This window comes from Syngnathus acus, chromosome 6 (assembly GCF_901709675.1).
Source record: "Syngnathus acus chromosome 6, fSynAcu1.2, whole genome shotgun sequence".
Taxonomy (NCBI): domain Eukaryota; kingdom Metazoa; phylum Chordata; class Actinopteri; order Syngnathiformes; family Syngnathidae; genus Syngnathus; species Syngnathus acus.
Window position 1 is genome coordinate 12,143,322 of NC_051092.1, and position 18,129 is coordinate 12,161,450.

Consider the following 18,129-nt stretch of genomic DNA (forward strand, 5'->3'; position numbering starts at 1 on the left):
CCACAGCATGGAGCACAAGTTGGTGTTTGTGTTGTGATGATGATTAGTGGAGGATGAATACATGCCAATACACACGCAGGCGTGCACGGACAAACACACACACACACACGCAGTTTGGCAGCATCCTAAGTGAGGGTTAGCAACTTCTCACCTACGCCCACCGACTGTTAAGTAATTGCCTGAATAGAATCCGTGCGGCGCCTCATTTGTTTCACGGTGAGGAAAACCTGAATCCTCTCATGTGCAAATCAGAGCTAACCTTATTTGGCTCAATGTTTGTATACTTTATTCAGAGCACTTTCTGTTAGGGATGGAGGGGAGGGGGGGGGCAAACTAAAACAAGCCAATTAATATCAGAAATTCAACAATTCTCATAGCTACACCCCTAAAATACAGGCTGACCAAATCCCCAAAACAGAAACATATATTGGTGTAAATGTCCAATAAAGATAATAAATGAGTTGAATTTTATAACGTGTAAAGTAATTGGGAGAAATTAATTAAATGAAGTTGTTTTATGTAATGGTTACATTTTGAGCCATTAGTCAGTGCTTTGGGGGATGGAACAGCTCACAGGAGGTCAGATTGCAGACTGAGCTGCAATTACCTTAACCATAGCTGCATTTTGTTCAGCTAAGTGGAATTTGGCAGACACTTCTTTGTGCTATTAGGCGAGTCACGGCTACTGGGAAATATTTCAGCATTCTGATGGTTTAAAATGGAACCTCGGATGTTTGACAATGCTTGAAATGCTTTACGTTCACCCAAATTGGGGGGGGGGGGGGGGGGGGTGCTTGTACTAACTGCGCACATGGGTGAATTTTTCTTTCTTAGGTATTTTTGTAGATGGGCGCTGTTAGAAATGGTTACAGCAAACTCAATATCTGGCCAAATATCCATATCCTTTAAATACAGCACAAGCATAGCGCATGGTCTACATATCATTTAAGAGGGACTTCAAGAAGATTTCCCCTTACAGATGTCAAATTGACCTGTGTGGTTTTGGTTTTAATCTGACTTAATCTGAAACAAGGGTTTATGCCACATATGGTGTTTGCACAAAAAATAAATGTTATGTTTTTTCCTTACCGTACAGTACCCAATGTAAACCAATTCATCACCTGACAACAATTTTTCACACCCCTACCTCGGAGTCCTAGATAAGTTTTTGTCTTGTCTCCACTACACCTTCATAGCAAGATGCTCCAAAATCAATCGAGGTGGAATTGCTTTGGATTTGTGAAGTCAATTTGGGATCGACTGTGTGTCAGCATCCGACAAAAGTAAGCCGTGTAACGTAGCATGTATAATGCATGTTTGCCTGGTGGGGAGAAAGAAAGCGCGCGCCGACAGACCTGACGGCCCCGGGGAGTCCAATGAGTGAATGAGAAAAGTTGATTATAAGGCTTTTAACGTCTCGGCTAATTACCACAGATGCTAATTAGATGGCATTCGCTGCAAGCAGGGTAATCAGTGTGTGCGATGAGACAGAAGTTGGAGTCAAACTATCATCTCTCAACCCTTGCTAAGCACAGTGAGAGACATTAAGTTGCTGATATTGTGACACGAGGCCTCCAGGCGACACGGAAAGTTTTGTCGAAGCTTTCCAAGAAAAAGCCTGTTGTCGTTATTGCTCAGGATGTTTCAATCTATTGAAGAAAAAAACAAAAAGCAAAACAAAAAAGGCCATTGAGGCATTTGACCTTCACTGTGTAAACGTGATTGTCATGGCAAACGGATCAATGCAGCATTTCCAACAGCATACGTACCCACACGTGTCCATTTAGCCTGACTTGTATGTAATCACTGTGTTACTCTGCCGTAAATCCGGGATCCCTCCCAACAGTGCTGCACCACCATTTTAATCTCCTCCTCAGCAGCTGATTTATTGCAGTCAGCTTTAGTTACTAAGGCTCACCGATGAAGGCACAGTTGTCAAACTCGAGGCCTGTGAGCCAAATCAGGGCCACCACATCATTTTATGGCTCAATACACTCAAGGATGTTTGTCATTGTGGCAGACTTGAATGCACATGCAACAAATAATACTCTATCCTTTTCAAATTCTCCCTCCACCATAATCAAATATACACATAATCAAATGCTGTGATGTCAGTGTGGCAAGGTCAAGCAGCTCCATCTTTACAACCAGCACACTGCAGGATTTTTTTTTTTTACAGCCCCACGAGGATGCCCCCGCTCTAGGGTTACTTGCGGCAGGAGACACGTCCCTCGTGCCAGAGTCCCTTCGGAGCTGTTCGCTCCGCAGCAGCAGCACATCATCAAAGCCTGGCGGGAGGGAAAACCAGCAAAACAGATCTGATTCATGAAGTCAAGCTGTTTTGCAGCTAACAGACATGGATGACTCCCAATATGCCCAAGTGGGCTGCGCCACATACAGTATTAGCTCATATCACACCTCAGAATGCTCTCAATGGAATTTAGCGCATCAGTTGAGATGTATTTCCTTGACAAACCACCTTCCTAATTCATAAATCTAGAATTTTGAATTGCGTAAAATGAAGGGTTTGCTGTGTGCTAATCGAAGTCCAGACCCGAATCTAATAGCAATTCTGTAGCACAACCTTTAAAAGGTTGATGATTGATACTCGAAAATGACAATAGTGTTCCCACTGTCCCTGGCCTCACCATCGCCAAAAAAACATTAAACAGAGTAAACCTCATGTTTCATCAAAAACGCTTATCCAAATTGTTTACCTCATTGACTTTAGAGGTTCCACTATATGTTTTTTCTATTTCACATGTTCATGGCCTGAGTTTCTTTATCAGGTGCTTTCAGGCTGTTTTGCACTACCCGCCTGAGCATGCTGCGCATAATTGGTTATTGCACGTGTCATACTTAAGTCCAGCCTCCCATTTCAAAACCTGCGACCAGATAGTGACTGAGTTGCAAGCGCTCCCTTTCATTTCATCCATCCTCACAGTACTGCTCTCCCGTGGGCGTTTGGCTCTCTGGACTAATTTGTTGCAGTGTGCGAGCTTTTATAATGGCCCTCACGCAGCACCAGATTCTCTCAGAGCCCAGCACAAATAAAATAACAGACAACAACGAAGAACCCCACAATAGATCTCAAGGCAAGCGTTTTCCATGGTGACTATGGTGTCTGCCTTCCGGAACGCCGATTCTGATGAACTTGTTATGCTTTTGCGTGACTAACACTACATTAACTTTGATGACCCGATTAGATACATACATGGTGACACAGCCGAGGGTGGGGCGTGACTAAAACAACAAAAGAGTGGAGCTCTACAGGCACAAACATGCATGTAAACATTGCAGATTGCAACCACGATAAATCAATGAGAAACGATTTCATGTCTGCCAACCTTATGTGCTACATTTGATTACTTTATGCAGATGGAAATTAGGACATAAAGAGTTACTGAGACAAAACATTTCATCTTTTATCACCATCAGAAAGTGCCTGCTCACACTGTCTTGTTTGAGAAGAATATTATTGCGCTGGAGCAACCTCTCCACTCACCTGACGTGGCTCACTGTAATTTTCTCCCTCTTTCCCAAACTCAAGGGGGTCATCAAGTGGACAGTTTCGATGGCTGATTTTAAGACGCTGACAGAGAATCAGAAGAATCATCGAGAGAGTGCATGAGCACCTGGTAGAGTGGAATGTCTTGGAAATTTTCGATGGATGGATGGATGGATGGATGGATGGATGGATGGATGGATGGATGGATGGATGGATGGATGGATGGATGGATGGATGGATGGATGGATGGATGGATGGATGGGAGGGAGCGGGGGAGGGAAGAAGACATGGAGAAAAGAAGAGATGGAGGGATGGATAGTGTTTATCTGCTCAGAAATAAGTTCAAGGTGCACCTCACTTTTCCAATACTTTTGGGAGGGAAACAGCACGCGTTCAGATGTAATAAAAGGTAATACATGGTAAATGCAGTTGCACATATCACCAGCACTAAGTGCAGCAATTATCCTCTGCAAAAGCAAGAAAAGCATATCTTAGAGCTGCTGTACCACGAGGGAATCCACATATAATATGCAATCGTATGCATGAATGAAGCCATGATATGTTCTTTTATTGTGTTTACTCTAATGATTATACGTAAAAGGAAACAAACACAAACAATAACGGCACATCTGTAATTCAAAAGATTGTCATAAAGGTTTGCTGCAAACAGTTAGTTCCCGGCATGGACCTTTTGCTTCTTACTGGATGCTTTCCAGAAGCCTACCTGGGGAATGTTCAATTTTCTGTAGACTCACTATCGTTATGTACATATCAAGCGATTACAACCCACATGCAGCCAATTGAATTGAAATCACATACAAGATCGCAGTTTTGCATACATGGAAAATGTCTTTGAGCTTTGAGTTCAGGTCGTGGAAAATGGGAGAAAAAAAACAAGAAATGCCTTTTTATTTTGTTCAGTCTCAAAAAGTAATGACACCGCTTCGCTCTGGCTTCTAACATGTCCTACTGTGTCCTGCTTTGTCCGTGGTGTGTTAAGTGGACGAAATATCCGGGCCACCTTTGAATTTCTTCACTGTAGAGAGGATGTTGTGTCCTCTATGCTACAGACTATTTGTCTCCCCAAAACACAACTGAAAGAAGTGAGAGAAAACTGCCAGCTTGAAACCCGCCCGCCTCCATTCATCGTGCTCAATATAGTGTGTGTTTTTTCTTCCTCTACTCCTACTCTCTGGATTGATTGCTTGTGTACTGTAACTCCACTTCACCTTTGTAGGTTCTCCACTAAATGGGTTTTCCCATTTAGAGGGAAGTTGTTAGATTTGAGTGGAGGGACCTCGGGAGTTGAACGTCCTTGAGGTCTTACTTGCTGTGGCGTTTGCTTTGTCTTTGGCTTTTTCTACTTAAGAAAAGGGAGAGTTAGTGTATATACAGTATATTATATTTCCTTGTGTTGCTGTCCTATTCTAACACTTTCTAGTTCCGTTTTTCTACAATTTTCGACTGAAATCCAATGAACCCTGTTTTGAGAACATTAGTTACAATGCTTTACTATGACACCACAGCCCATATAAAATATCCAGTCATGGGGTGTTTTAGTGAGAACTCTTATTTTCTATTGAGCTCTTGACTTGACCAATTTGGAATGAGGATCAACAAGTGAGTTTGAACTCTTCATACTCAAAATTAATCTCTATAATTTTCTTTTACTTTCACATTTTAATCCCAAAATTATTATACACTTTAGTTTTTTTCCATTTTCTTTAAATCATTTGTACATTAATGTAGCACAAGAAAAAAAGGATACTACAGCATCAACGTATTAGATTCATGATAAACCTTTTATTAATTGTTTCGGTAATCCCCACTGTACTTGATTTAGGGCATACATTTTGGATTGGGTCCTAATTTAATACATTTGTTAGGCTCTGTACAATAGAAATATGCGATTGTTTTTTATTAATGAAGACCAATATACTGCAAATGCTGCCTGAATCCGCTTAAAAGCCTGAGGTGTGTACGACTGCCGACGCAAAATGTTGATTTAATGAGTTGTATCTTAGAACACGCACGAGTCCAATTATAAGATCAGTAAAACCAAAACGCTACCAATGACTTCTTCGTATAATTGCACTATGCTAGGATCGCTCTTGTATTTCATTAATGTAATAAAGCTGTCATGTCATTCCGGGGCTAGTATAATGTATTCTTTGCTCCTGAGAAGGGGGTTGATGGGGGGAACTCGTCCATTATGCACAAGCACCACCACTGCTGAAGCTTACCAGCAGCCATACACTTTTAATTGCGTGCGACCAAGCAGCAACTACAAGCCTTAACATGAGGGGAGTCATACATCCTTGCATCTCCGGAATTGCTGTTTTTCAGGAACTTCCAAAAAAACAAAAAAAAAAAACATTTTCCTTGAGTTACTTCATACTGAGTATTTCTCAGACTTTCAATCTTGAGGCGACGTAATGCCGAATGGCTCCTCCAGTGCAAGGAAGAGATGGACTTTTATGCCACATTTCAGACAGTTCAAGGGTCAAAGAGAGGTGATACATTTGTTCTCAAGTTATTTTCAATAAGGCAAAAATTTGACAATCAAGCAAAAAACAGTGATGGTATTTGGATATACAGAATTGTCTCCTTGCTGGCAAGTTTTTATGAAATTGTATCTCTCATTACACCCGTCAAAATCTTTAAGTCTCCCTAAACATATTTTTGATACTGATTTCAAAAATGTCTATTTTCCCTCGCACATAATATTTTTTTTTGTTTGTTTGAGCTGAAAAATCTGGCCAATACGAATTTTATCGTTCATTGTCATTTATAGCTATGACGTTTAAGAAAAAAAATCCACCTGTTGGTGAGCCTAACAATTTATCAACTTTACTAAATATTATCATACACATTATAGTTGTCTGCATCAAGTCATGTGATTTAGGTCTTCTGCCTCTGCTATGCATAGGAAACATATGCAGTTATTACCTTGGCCTAATAAATGAGAACAGAAACACATCCAACCACAAAGAACAAATGGTCGTATTGATCTGACACACTAAAGTCCACACTTTTGCGCAGACAAATGCCCGGAATGCATCCCCCTAGCCATCAAACACTTGGGCTGGTTCAAAGCGGGCCGGTTGTGTCAGGTCATCGTTTAGCCGCAAAATTTACATCTAAAGGGATATCACGGGATATCAGCATTTCCTTTCATCACATGCTGTAAGATTGCTTGCCAGAAAAAAAAAACGTTCAAAGCAACATTTCCCATTGAGATCAATTATATTCGGAATGATCCAAGACGTTGGCATCGTGAAACCTTTGTTAAATGCAAGTAACAGAAGTTAACCAGTCCAATCTAGCACAGCATAATAAGTATGTAAAAAAAAAAAAGGAAAGTGTTCTAGTAATCTTTTGAATCTCCTTACTCTAACAACTCGCATAATCAAACTATAGTACAGGTGACAATTATGCTGGGCTGTGACCAGTCCGATGCAAACAAGTAAATTTAAATCGCTTGAACTTCTAATCTACTATTCCTTCAAACTCTCCACACTTCACTTTTTCCCAAAAGATTTTCCACAAAATCCTCTTAATACACACTTACCGACTTGCTCTGTGCATCAAATTGTACTGTTTAAAATGTATAATTTTATTCATAACATTTTTACCGTATTTCACAAATTTACGTATTTTACCGACAATAAGGCACACGCTTTGAATCCTGCAGCTTATCGTCAGGTGCAGTTTATCTACGGAGTTTTCATGATTTTTGTGATATTGCATGATTTGTGTATATTCTCTTACATATGGATATTGAACACTAAAACACCTGTGGCTTATAGTCCGGCGCATCTTCTATATGAACGAAACAAGATTCTTCCCGAATTTCAGATGGTGCGTCTTATATTCAGGTGCGGCTCATAGTCCTGAAATGATGGTATATGAACATGCTTCCACATTGTCCACTAATAGATCATAACAGAAACATCTCATTATAAACATAACCATAATTTTCTTGATCATCTGACCTATACGACACTTAAATAAACCCATTTAAAGGACCCCTAAACCATGCCCATGTGTGTCCTACTTCCTGAACGGAGAGGACAATATAGTAACAAAATGTTTGTACTTTATTAACTTTTATGCATGCATGCCTTTATTCCCTTCATCCTGCCACGTTTCATCACATGCCTCTGTTGTTGGGCTTTGAAAAGGAGTGGTGATCCCCGTTTTGCTTCCACACCACACCCCACGTCACACAAGCGCGCACATACACAAACACACACTCCTTAATACATTTACATCCCAAGCCACCCGGGTGCGAAATAGGTGTTTGCTCCGGTGCGTGTGAGAGATCGTATTGTGTTTGTGTGCGCCTGGGCACGCATGGGTTTCTCATCCCCTCATTGTTATATTCATGACTAACTCAGCCTCCATGAATTTCAATGGGGTGTTATCTTTGGCAGCGGGTGACACTTTTAGATGAACCCCCGCGAACACCCCTTCCTCCCTCACCCACCACCCCCTGCGCGGTGCTCCCGCAGCTCTGCATGAACAACAACAACGCGCTTGTCTAATTCTGCTCCACGATATGAGTTCTCTTCTGGGATGTCCGCTACACACATTCTACTAGAATAAGAAACGTGGGGTCCAAACTGTGGCCCGTGGGCTATTTGTAGCCTCCTGTTCATTCCATAGTGCTCCATGAAATATAGTTAAAAAATATAATTTGATGTTTGTTTATCTGTTACTAGGCCATCTGGGACTAAGGTGGATTGTTCATCATTTTAAGATCCAATCTGCCCAGTAAATATTTGAAAATTCCATGCAGGAACAAACAAAACAAGGTCCACGCCCCCCTCTGACCCCTGTGACTGGTTTGACTGGTCACAATTTAGGGGTAAATACGTACGTTTGTCACATGCTCTGCTGACGTTTACGAAAAGACTCGGAAGCAGAGAAAATGTCAGAGTAGGCACAAGCAACGGTTCACAGGATTAATAGAGAAATGCACAGTGGATCATTTGTGACAAGACTCGCTTCTATTAATCTCCCCAAACGAATTGCTCGGCGGGGCGGGGGGGCGTAAAAGGATCTCAGGGAAAAATGGCAGCAAATAGGAAAAAAGAGACATACAGAATTTGACAGACAAACACGTGACCACATTAAAATTCAGAATGAAAGCTCACGACCTCTGAACTAACATCTTAATTAGATACATTAGCGTTTGATATGCCGTTGGTTCGAATTACTATCGTGGAATAATGAAGGTGCGTTTACTCATTGACTGTCTTGTCTGCGCTCAGATGTGCTCAGCATGTATTAACGTTACAAAAATCACTGATCAACGGTTCACGTTCAATAAATATGACTGCCTGCCACTGGATGGAAGACATGAAAAAAAAAACATTGATGGCCAATATGATTGTTCCTGTTTGTTTCTACTTTACTGCTTCTATGCATGGTCGACGTCCACTGTTTGTTTTTTTATTGTTAATTCGTTGAATTACTTTTGTCACATGATGTGCCATGTCTTTAAATCTACTACTTAATATAACGTGTAAAAAGTATGATGGTGGAAGGTATTGGATATGGTGCCGTTGCTTCACGACACATAGTGTAAAAGCAATATCGAAGGGGGCAGATCCCAGGGGGGCAGACAGCTTCTAGGCCAGATGCACGCCACTGATTAAAACACTGCTCGTCGATATCGATGAGGCTGTAAAATATAAGCTCCTTGCACGTCTATTGATCCCGTGACACCACACACACATACATGATGAAGTCATAGGTGTGCATGCCAGCTCTTTGGCCTTAGATCAATAGAAAGAGGTTCTAAGTCTGGCTGGCTGGATTACCAGTCTTTTATCATGTGAACGGCATGTGAAAGTTGCACATGCCTACAAGCACGCGTGTACGCCTCAGGCTGAGCACACACACACACGAAAACACGTGCACGCTGGTTCTAATGCTGCCAGGTCACGCTCTCACCGCTCCCGTGTTCCTTTCATCCCTCGTTTTGTAATTACTTGATTGACCTCTGCTGTCGGGGCCTAATTAGACACGTTAATTAAGGATTAGATGGGTCAGGGGGAGGAAGGGGTCTGTGGGTTTGGGGTTGAAGAACTAGGGGGTGGCTCACATGATACAAAGTGGACTGATAAAGGATCTATCCATTTTCTGTAATGTTTGCCCTCATCAGGCCCCTGCACACCAAACGGCAAGGACAAAACCCAGAGCAACTGTCACGCAGTGTGTGGTGTTCAGCAAATGAGTGGCCAACCACTGTAATTCAAAATTCAAATGCTACCTTGTACGACCACACACTACACATGCCAAAATTCTCCACTGACAGTAGGCGTCATAATTATTTAGCACCCCTGATGTTGTTATAATACTTTACAAAACACCCTTTTGCCAACAAAAAAAACACCTTATCTAAATATAATGTAAAACTGTGGACAACATGTTTTGGCTTGATAAATGTTGGGAAGACATTACTTTCCTCGAGCCTTACCCCTACAATCCATCTGTAACTGTGTAACAAAAAATATAAGACAACAAAAAAAGAATTCCCCTTTAGGGGGTTCATAATGAGTAATGAATATTTTAAGAAATGAATTAAACGCTGTGGAATTAGCCGGAACTCAAGCGTAGACGCAGTACAATTAGGTGCAGGGGTGAAGAGCATTTGGAAGAAACAACTTCCCCGGATGTTAATTTAGGATTGTCATGCATTCCAGTCTTACAGTAGAATCAGAGAATGCACGAAGATGTTTTTTGGTGAATTTACATGGGATTATTTTGGGTTTTCCCATCGGTTTGCTGTGAAAAGCCATCCTGTACACAGCCGTGGCGGCGGGGATGCGTGCGGCACAGAAGAGCATAGTAATGAGGCTTTTGTAATCATCTAATTTTGGCTGCAGGTCTCCCAACGGTTAAGTGTTTGCAGTGAACCCCCCCCCCCCCACCCCTCCCCCCCCATCGCCCCACAGATGAGCGGAGCTGTCTTATGCGAGCTAGTTCCCCCTCTAGGCTATTTCCATTTGTGGCACCGCGAATAATGTTACACACTCCATTATTTTTATAGGCCCTGGGCATCTCACTCACATCCATTGAGAAATATATTGACTTTCGCTTTGCTGCATGATTGAGGCTTGTTTGTCTTGCCACCGCCATTGCCGGAAGAAGAAGCAGAAGAAGAAGAAGAAGCAGGAGCTTCGGAAAACACTGTAAAAAAAAGGGACCTTATGCATACACAAAAAGATACACATTTTGTACACCTCGTAGGCACTTCCAACACAAGCATTCTTCAAGTAAATAAAACTTGAATATAATTGAAATTCAGACTTAGTTAACAGGCTAGTTCATGGGCCACATTGTTACATTATGTTTCTTGATGGAATTTTTTTTCAATATTTTTTTATATTATAAAATATATTATAAAATATGTTTTAATTAATTGTGGATATTTTGAAATATGTGCTTTTAATAAATTTTTGAAAAAAATATTTTTTTTAAATTAAATGTAAATATTTTGAAATACATGCTTTTAGATAAGCACAATAAATAATATACAGTTCAACGTGCAAACAACATAGAAACATGAACAACATAGAAACATGAACAACATAGCGCTCACAGCGAAATACGGGCAGAAGTGAAGCCCAGCAACATGCATCAGTTAATTCAAACACGCTTTTACGCAGATGTTAACAAGCGGGATGCCTCTGCCGGTGATGGGGACAGTGAACAATCCCACAGACACTCAAGGGAGTCAGCTACAAATATATCACTGCCCATGTGTGCTGTCAAACCATCTTCATTAGTCACATTCGTTCAACGTGACCCCTGGGTAATACCTACCATCTAATGACAAGCGAATGAATGCTCGCTCCTGTATTACTAGTAAACTAAAGTGTCTGAACGTGGCGCCTTGGATTCAAGCTCAATTGCAGTGGAAGATTTGAAGAAGGGCTCTCCTAGGGGCTCCAGTGATTTTAGTGGTTGATTGCCACTTACACAAGATTAGTGGGGTATGATATACATGCTTGTATTTCACTACATTAGGGGAAAAATTGACTTTCTTTCTCACTTGGGAAAACCTTAGCCAGTGTTGTAGAAATTACAATCTAGAATGTGCCTTTGAAATTATGCAAAATGCAGTCTGAAGTCAAAGTCTCTTTCTAGTGTCTCTGTGTTTTTGTCCTTCTGGTGTCTCTGTACTCATAATAATACTACCTCGGTGTGTGCCAACATTGTCATCCATAAGGTGTCCAATCAGAGACCAAATTAGAATCAACAACAACTAGTAGACTGCCTATCATGGCATCATTAGCTGTCGCAATTCCTAATCCTGCAGAACCAAACAACCCTTACATAAACTCGTCAACTTGTTTTATTTCAGGAAACCGGCAAGTGCCATCAACAATTCCTACTACTTCAGCCAGCGTCATCTCAATCATGTCAATCACGAGGCCACTTCCTCATCACCACTCGCCACTCGTCATGTACTGTACTATACATTTTCAAATATGGCTGTAATTACTCGCTGTTAATTCAGGGTGGTTTTAACAGTCAGGTCCACAGATTCTACGAGAAGGGTTTTAAACCCGTGGCCGAGGGCCACTTGCAGTCCAGAGGATGATACTTTGAGGCCCTATTTGACATTACAGTTTAATGTTAGCACAGCCTCCACTTTTTCTGCGATGCCGTTGCCCTGGAGCATTTTCTGTGTTTTGTTTATTTGTTTATAATCACTTATGGGTTACCATCCCTCAGGCTCATGACCGCTTTTGACGAAACTGAATTCTTGAGTGGAAGGAAAAGATGTCCTATCACCAGTCCCAGGTCTATCTTCTTCAACGTAAATTTTGAAACACCGAGTAATGTATTTGGAACAATTCTTTCGTGTTTTTTTTCTTACTTTCCTGAGTTTCTTCTCTCCTATTCACTTGCTATAACAGGACAACATGTCGAATAGAGAAGAGGACACTTCACAGCACAGCCACATGACTAAAAAAAATGATCACCAGTCGGTCATTTTGAGATGGATTACTGTTTGCAAAGACTTATAGCAAGTTATAGAAGATGAAAACGCACAGACACAGAGTGCCTTAATCCCCTGTTCAGTGAGGTGTGTTCTTCTGCTCCTGTCAGCAGTTTGAACAGGAGCCTCAGATCCATTTATGTCATTGTGTTGTTCAATTACACTGAAAAATGCTTGACTGCTTTTCTTCGTCAGTGTGTTTCATATGTAATTTTTTTATGTGCAGGGATTTAAATCTAGCATCCAAAGAATAAAACTGCACATTTTCATAGGTTTCTTCTCATAAATATTATAATTGTCCAGTGACAGAAGTGACTTAAAAAAGTGACTTTTCTACTTTGCCAGTCACTGCTGGAGGCCTTAAGTTGTGTGCAAGCTGAGCCTAGAAGATAATAAGGCAACATCTGAGCAGTATCTTCATCGCAGTAAAGGCTTGACAGCTCAAGTGTAAAACATGTAGATTTAGCAGCGACTGCTCCATGCGAGGAATAATAATGTCAAACCCTTCCTGGCGTACACACACTCTTAAGACATGTCGACAAAAACATTCATTTAACTTGTTTTTTTATTCATGGCATGTTTTTTATTTTCACCAACTTGCAAAATGTCAGTTAGCTATTTTGTTAGGTACACTGACTGGTCGCTAGACAATCACGGGGCACCAATGGACAAACAGGCATTCACATTAACCCCTATGCACTATTTAGAGTCTGTCCCAGTGTGCATGTTTTTGGAATACCCGGAGAAAATCCATACAAGCACAGGAAGAACTTGGACCAAGCAGAGATTTAAAACCGTGAGGCAAATTGCTATCCTCTCTGCTGCCCATATTAAAACGCTACTTTTAAAAAATGGCTTAAGAGTTAATTAAGGTTTAATGGTGACAATTGGCTGTAAATCAGTCCACACAAATGCATCCCCTGAACATTGCCTGAAGCAAAAATGGTGTGACTGTAAGAGGTTATAGCGCCACCTGCTGCTGTGGCATGTACTTGATAGCCAGTGGAACGCTTTTGGACCCTGCAATGGGAAGAAATAATTGCACACGTGCGCACCTTAATCAGCTGTACATTGTGACTCACTGGGGACAACGTGTCAAAGTATAGACGTAGTGTACAGGAGATGAAGCTCCCAGGTCATCAAAGTACAGTCAATATGTGCACCTACGCGTTATCTGGAAAATAAACGAAGCAGTGAGTCGCAGTGCCATCTGTAATAGATAAGACAAAGATGTGCGAGGCTTTGATCCGTGTTTCCTTTTTTTTTTCTTTTACGGTTGTTATCGTCAGCACAGGTGAAGCCGAGTACGGTATCTATCTTGAAAACGACCGTCTCAAGAGGCCACCTGACATCTAAAAACGAAGATGGCAGTAGGCTCCAGGCGCTAATAATTATCTTCACATTTCCATGTTACGGCAGACGATCTCACCGGTCGAACATGATTCATTAAAGGAGATACACTATTATACTTTTTTTTTTCTGCAGTTTAACAATTTCAAGTCCCAATTGTCTTAAAAATATGCCTTTTTGCAAAATAGGCAATTTTGAAATGTTTGTAAAGAAAAGGCCCTGGGGGCAGTTTGAATGGCGACCAATGACTTGCACTAAAAAGAAGGCCAACAACAGGCACATCCAAAAAAAAATGTCAGCATTTTTGTATTTCCTTTAAAAAATGATAAGTAAATCATTTTAATTTGTGAGGTTAAAGTGCATGGATGTGCTAAATAGCTCCAGCTTGTTGCCAGCTACTAGCAGGACAACAGCCTTGATGGGTGGCTTTGGCTCAGTTGGGAGAGCGATTAGCAGTAACCGAAGAATCGTTGCTATGATTCTTTTTGTTTTGCTTTTGCTGCTGTTTGCCCTTGCTGGTAACAACAGAAAGAATACCAGGAAAAAAACAACAAAACCAGCTTGGTCTATGCTTTTTTTTTTTTTTTGAGGCAGGGTCATTTAGTTCCAAACCTTGCATTCTGCTATTGTCTTCGCTGGTTTTATCTAAACAATAATTCATTTTGTGTCTACTTTTACAAAGAAAATTGCAAGTGTGCCTCGAGGTGGCCGACTGTGGTGGAGAAGAAGGCAAACAGATATTCATTGTTTTCTCAAGGCTCAGCTTTGTTTAAATGACATTTAATTGTTTGTTTACTTAATATTCTCTTATTATACCGTTTACAATAATCGGGTTTTGGGAGTTGGTTCCATCTCATGAAACCTCTGATTACAAAGCAAGCAGACACTGAATGTTGCAGACTTTTCTGACCTCTCTAGCAAGCTTTTCTTTCAACTTTTCTTTGTTTTTGTGTTGTTGGATAAATGGGGAGACCCCCTCAAAAACTGAAACTTTTACCCCTCTGTGTCCAGACTTGTTTTTATTACTTTTTTCTCTTTTATGCACAATGCAGCTCATTAAAAAAAAGAGGCTCTTGCGCCTAATCATTTTGAATGCTGTCGAAGTGGAAATGTCAGGAATTATTAACGTGAGGCAGCTCAGGTGGGTCAGATGTGTACATCAATGCTGCGAATCGCTTATCACCTTGCCAGGACTCCACGAGATAATAGAGAAGATAGACAAACACGTGTTTGAACACAAGTGTCGCTAGAGTAGAACAAACTTGTTTTCAGGCTTATTAGGTGTCTGATGAAGTGGAAAAACAAACAGCGGACCGCTCGGCTATACCGGCGGGTCTTGAAAAAAAAAAACCTACAATAAATGTAGCGCTTACGATGATAAAAACTACTCTAATTAACAATCTGCCATGTTGTTTTATTGTTGTTTTGTTTTGTTCTCTATGCTGTTAGAACCTACTTGAATAACATCAAGGTGAGAAAGGGGGGATGGCGGTGAAACCATAGCAACAAGGCCAGCCACTGTGGCTAATTATACATTATGCAGGCAGCTGACGTGACAATAGGTACTCCTGTATACAAAAGTGTCTGGGGTTAAGGTTAAGGTTAGGTGAGGTGAGGGTTCTGTGTGTGACGAATTTGAAAATATGCTACAGCAAATTTTCAGGCAGTACAACACACAGTCCCATGTTACTCAGCATTCACACATGAGTGAGTAGGTGTTGAAATGAAGTGCTCACCTTGATCCAAATTGGAAGGGGAGGACGGCAGGAGGCGGTGGGGACTGAAGGGACAGACGGAATCTAGGACACATGAAATATTCAAAGTCTTCCCGGGAAGTACTGATCATCATCATGTGTTGCTTTCATCTCACTTACTTGGTACGAGGACGTCAGACGCTTCATTCGACAGGGCTGGGCTCCATCTTCATTGGTATTCCGGCAGAGGAACCAAAAGCAGAAAAAAAGAAAAAGTGACTTTTTTAATCCCCTGAGAAGTATTTGGCACCATTAAGCATTTGGCCCACTCTATGATCTCCCAGCCACCCACTTGCTGGCTTCATGTAATTTTAATATCTGCCGCAAATGACTTTCAAGTCATGCAAGAAACTGAAAAAAAATTAATACAAGTCGTCAGGGGGCTTGTCATGTTTCCAGGAAGGCCATTAACTACAATGATGTTATGATAGCAAAGCCCTCAAAATGACTACATCACAGTTCATCGTTCATGCCCCTCATGTTGTCGATTTTTTTTAGTCATGGTTTATGTATTATTTTTAATAGTCCTCTATTTAAATGAAATCCATTATCGGTGGTAGAGAACCAAGGCCCGTCACAAATAGCGCAAATTTAAACGTAATTAAAGCCCACAAAAGATTTGTAATTGCCTGGCGATGTCACACGATGGCAGCTAAAGTCACCTTTATTATTATAATAGTGAGGATGTTTCTCAAGGAACAATTTCTTTCTCATCGTAATGTGTTTTTTTTTTCCCCCAGAAAATTCAACTTCAATGATGTAATAGAAATGGAACAGTCAAAACAAATTGTGCACTACAATGTAAACACGGCCAAAGTATGTCAAGGTGTGTTTGTTCAGGACAAAAAGGAGAAGAAAAGATTGTTTCCTCACGAGGCCAAGCAGTTTCCTAAACACATTGGCGGCGTTTTTCTCTAGTGGCTCGGCATGTTTGTACGTGTGTGTGTGTGCGTGTGTGCACGTGTGTGTGAGAGAGCGTGTGGAAGAATGCATGTGTATTGTATTTGTGTGCCTGTGTGTGGCTACATGTTGTTGATGATGTTGTCACCACTGCTGGCGTTTTTGGGATACGTTCCAGTCTCTCCAGGCAAAAGAGGGTTATGATAAATCTTTCCTTACCTCACACATACACACATACACGGTCTGGACGAGTAGCCTGGACTGGTGTGTAACTAAGCACATCCTGTCAGACAATCCTGCTTAGTGCCGCAGACCCCATCGGCCTTCCCTTCATGCTCCGTCTGCCGCTTCCTCATTTCTGGAGGACGACGACCTGAGAGCCCGTGCGCGAACAAAACGCACGCTCATTATCACTGTTCACGTTCAAGGTCAATGCTGCTAATCGGGGGATTGGCCTTTTTTCCCCTCAAACTGAGCAAACCGCAGTGCTGCCAGCTCATTTTCACTCACTGTTGCGCAAGATGTAAAAGGAAATGAAATAAATGGTAATTTTCCAATTAAAAGTATGAAAATTGTTTTAAAATTTTACTTTAAAAAAGATCTCAATATAAATACAGCTTTATTACCCTTTTAAATGATTCAACCTCTCATTTTTTTCCCTTTCTTTTTAAATAAAATTTTTTTTCCCAAAAATATGCAACTTTATTGTAACATTAGTTATTATCTAGCCTGGTTTCTGATGTCGCAGGAATCATTTAGGGGGACGCCCACCACTGACCCCCCCCCCCCCCTGATGTCGCCACTGCTACACATGATGAATTGCAATTTACTTGTCCTAAGTGAATGTGTCACGTTGACTTTAGCCTGCTGTCTAATCCCATTCCCTTCCCATCAGGGTTCCCGAGTCACTTCGCCATATCTTTTAGCTCACTTGCCTGTGACGCCACATATTATTGTGTGCGTGTGTGTGTGTGTGTGTGTGTGTGCGTGCGTGCGTGCGTGTGTGCTTCCATATAATTTCTACTCATATCCTTCATTTCCTTGTCAGGCATCATTGATGTCCCCATCTTGCCGCGTCTATCTCCATTATAGTGCCATAAAAACAAAGGCATCAGCCTCCATTGGTACGCGCTCATCCATGCCGAGCTGATGATGGATGGTGCCGCCCTCTTGAACGTCAGCAGCGCAACGTGAACACTGGGTTGCCGGGGTCATCCCCTTTTTTCTGACCTCTACTTGTACACGGACACGCGAGCGGAAAATTTCATCTTGCATCTGTCAACAGTGACTAAAATCATCTCATTTTTTCATGAATAGCACAGCGCTATGATTTATGTCACGGCTAAAGTCACGGATGTTTGATGTTGTTGCTAATGTTTAAAATAAGTTATCCCGCTTAGTAATGCCACACGTTTAAGTGTCCTTGCCAATATTATGATGTCTTTTGTGACCGTCACACAGAATAAAATCTAAATATGAGCACTTGTATCGTTCGTATCGCATCGGAGGGACGAGAAAATAATAGACAGTATGCCAGCCTTGACATCCATCAGGCATTGCTATAAAACTGTCATTTTTATTTTTATTGCATAACATGC

The 18,129-nt window shown here is 41.3% G+C and overlaps 1 long non-coding RNA gene across 3 annotated transcripts in view; it reads right to left on the reverse strand.

Moving 5' to 3' along the window:
- Positions 1 to 18,129, reverse strand: part of LOC119123952 — a 50,664-nt gene that overhangs the window by 16,150 nt on the left and 16,385 nt on the right. For 2 of the 3 annotated variants that reach the window (XR_005098149.1, XR_005098147.1), the window contains 3 exons: positions 15,752 to 15,798; positions 15,614 to 15,676; positions 12,762 to 13,701 (listed from right to left, as the gene is read on the reverse strand). This is a non-coding gene — a long non-coding RNA (uncharacterized LOC119123952). Of the gene's footprint in view, positions 1 to 12,761; positions 13,702 to 15,613; positions 15,677 to 15,751; positions 15,799 to 18,129 lie in introns of those variants that run through there. The other variant, XR_005098148.1, reaches the window with a different exon arrangement.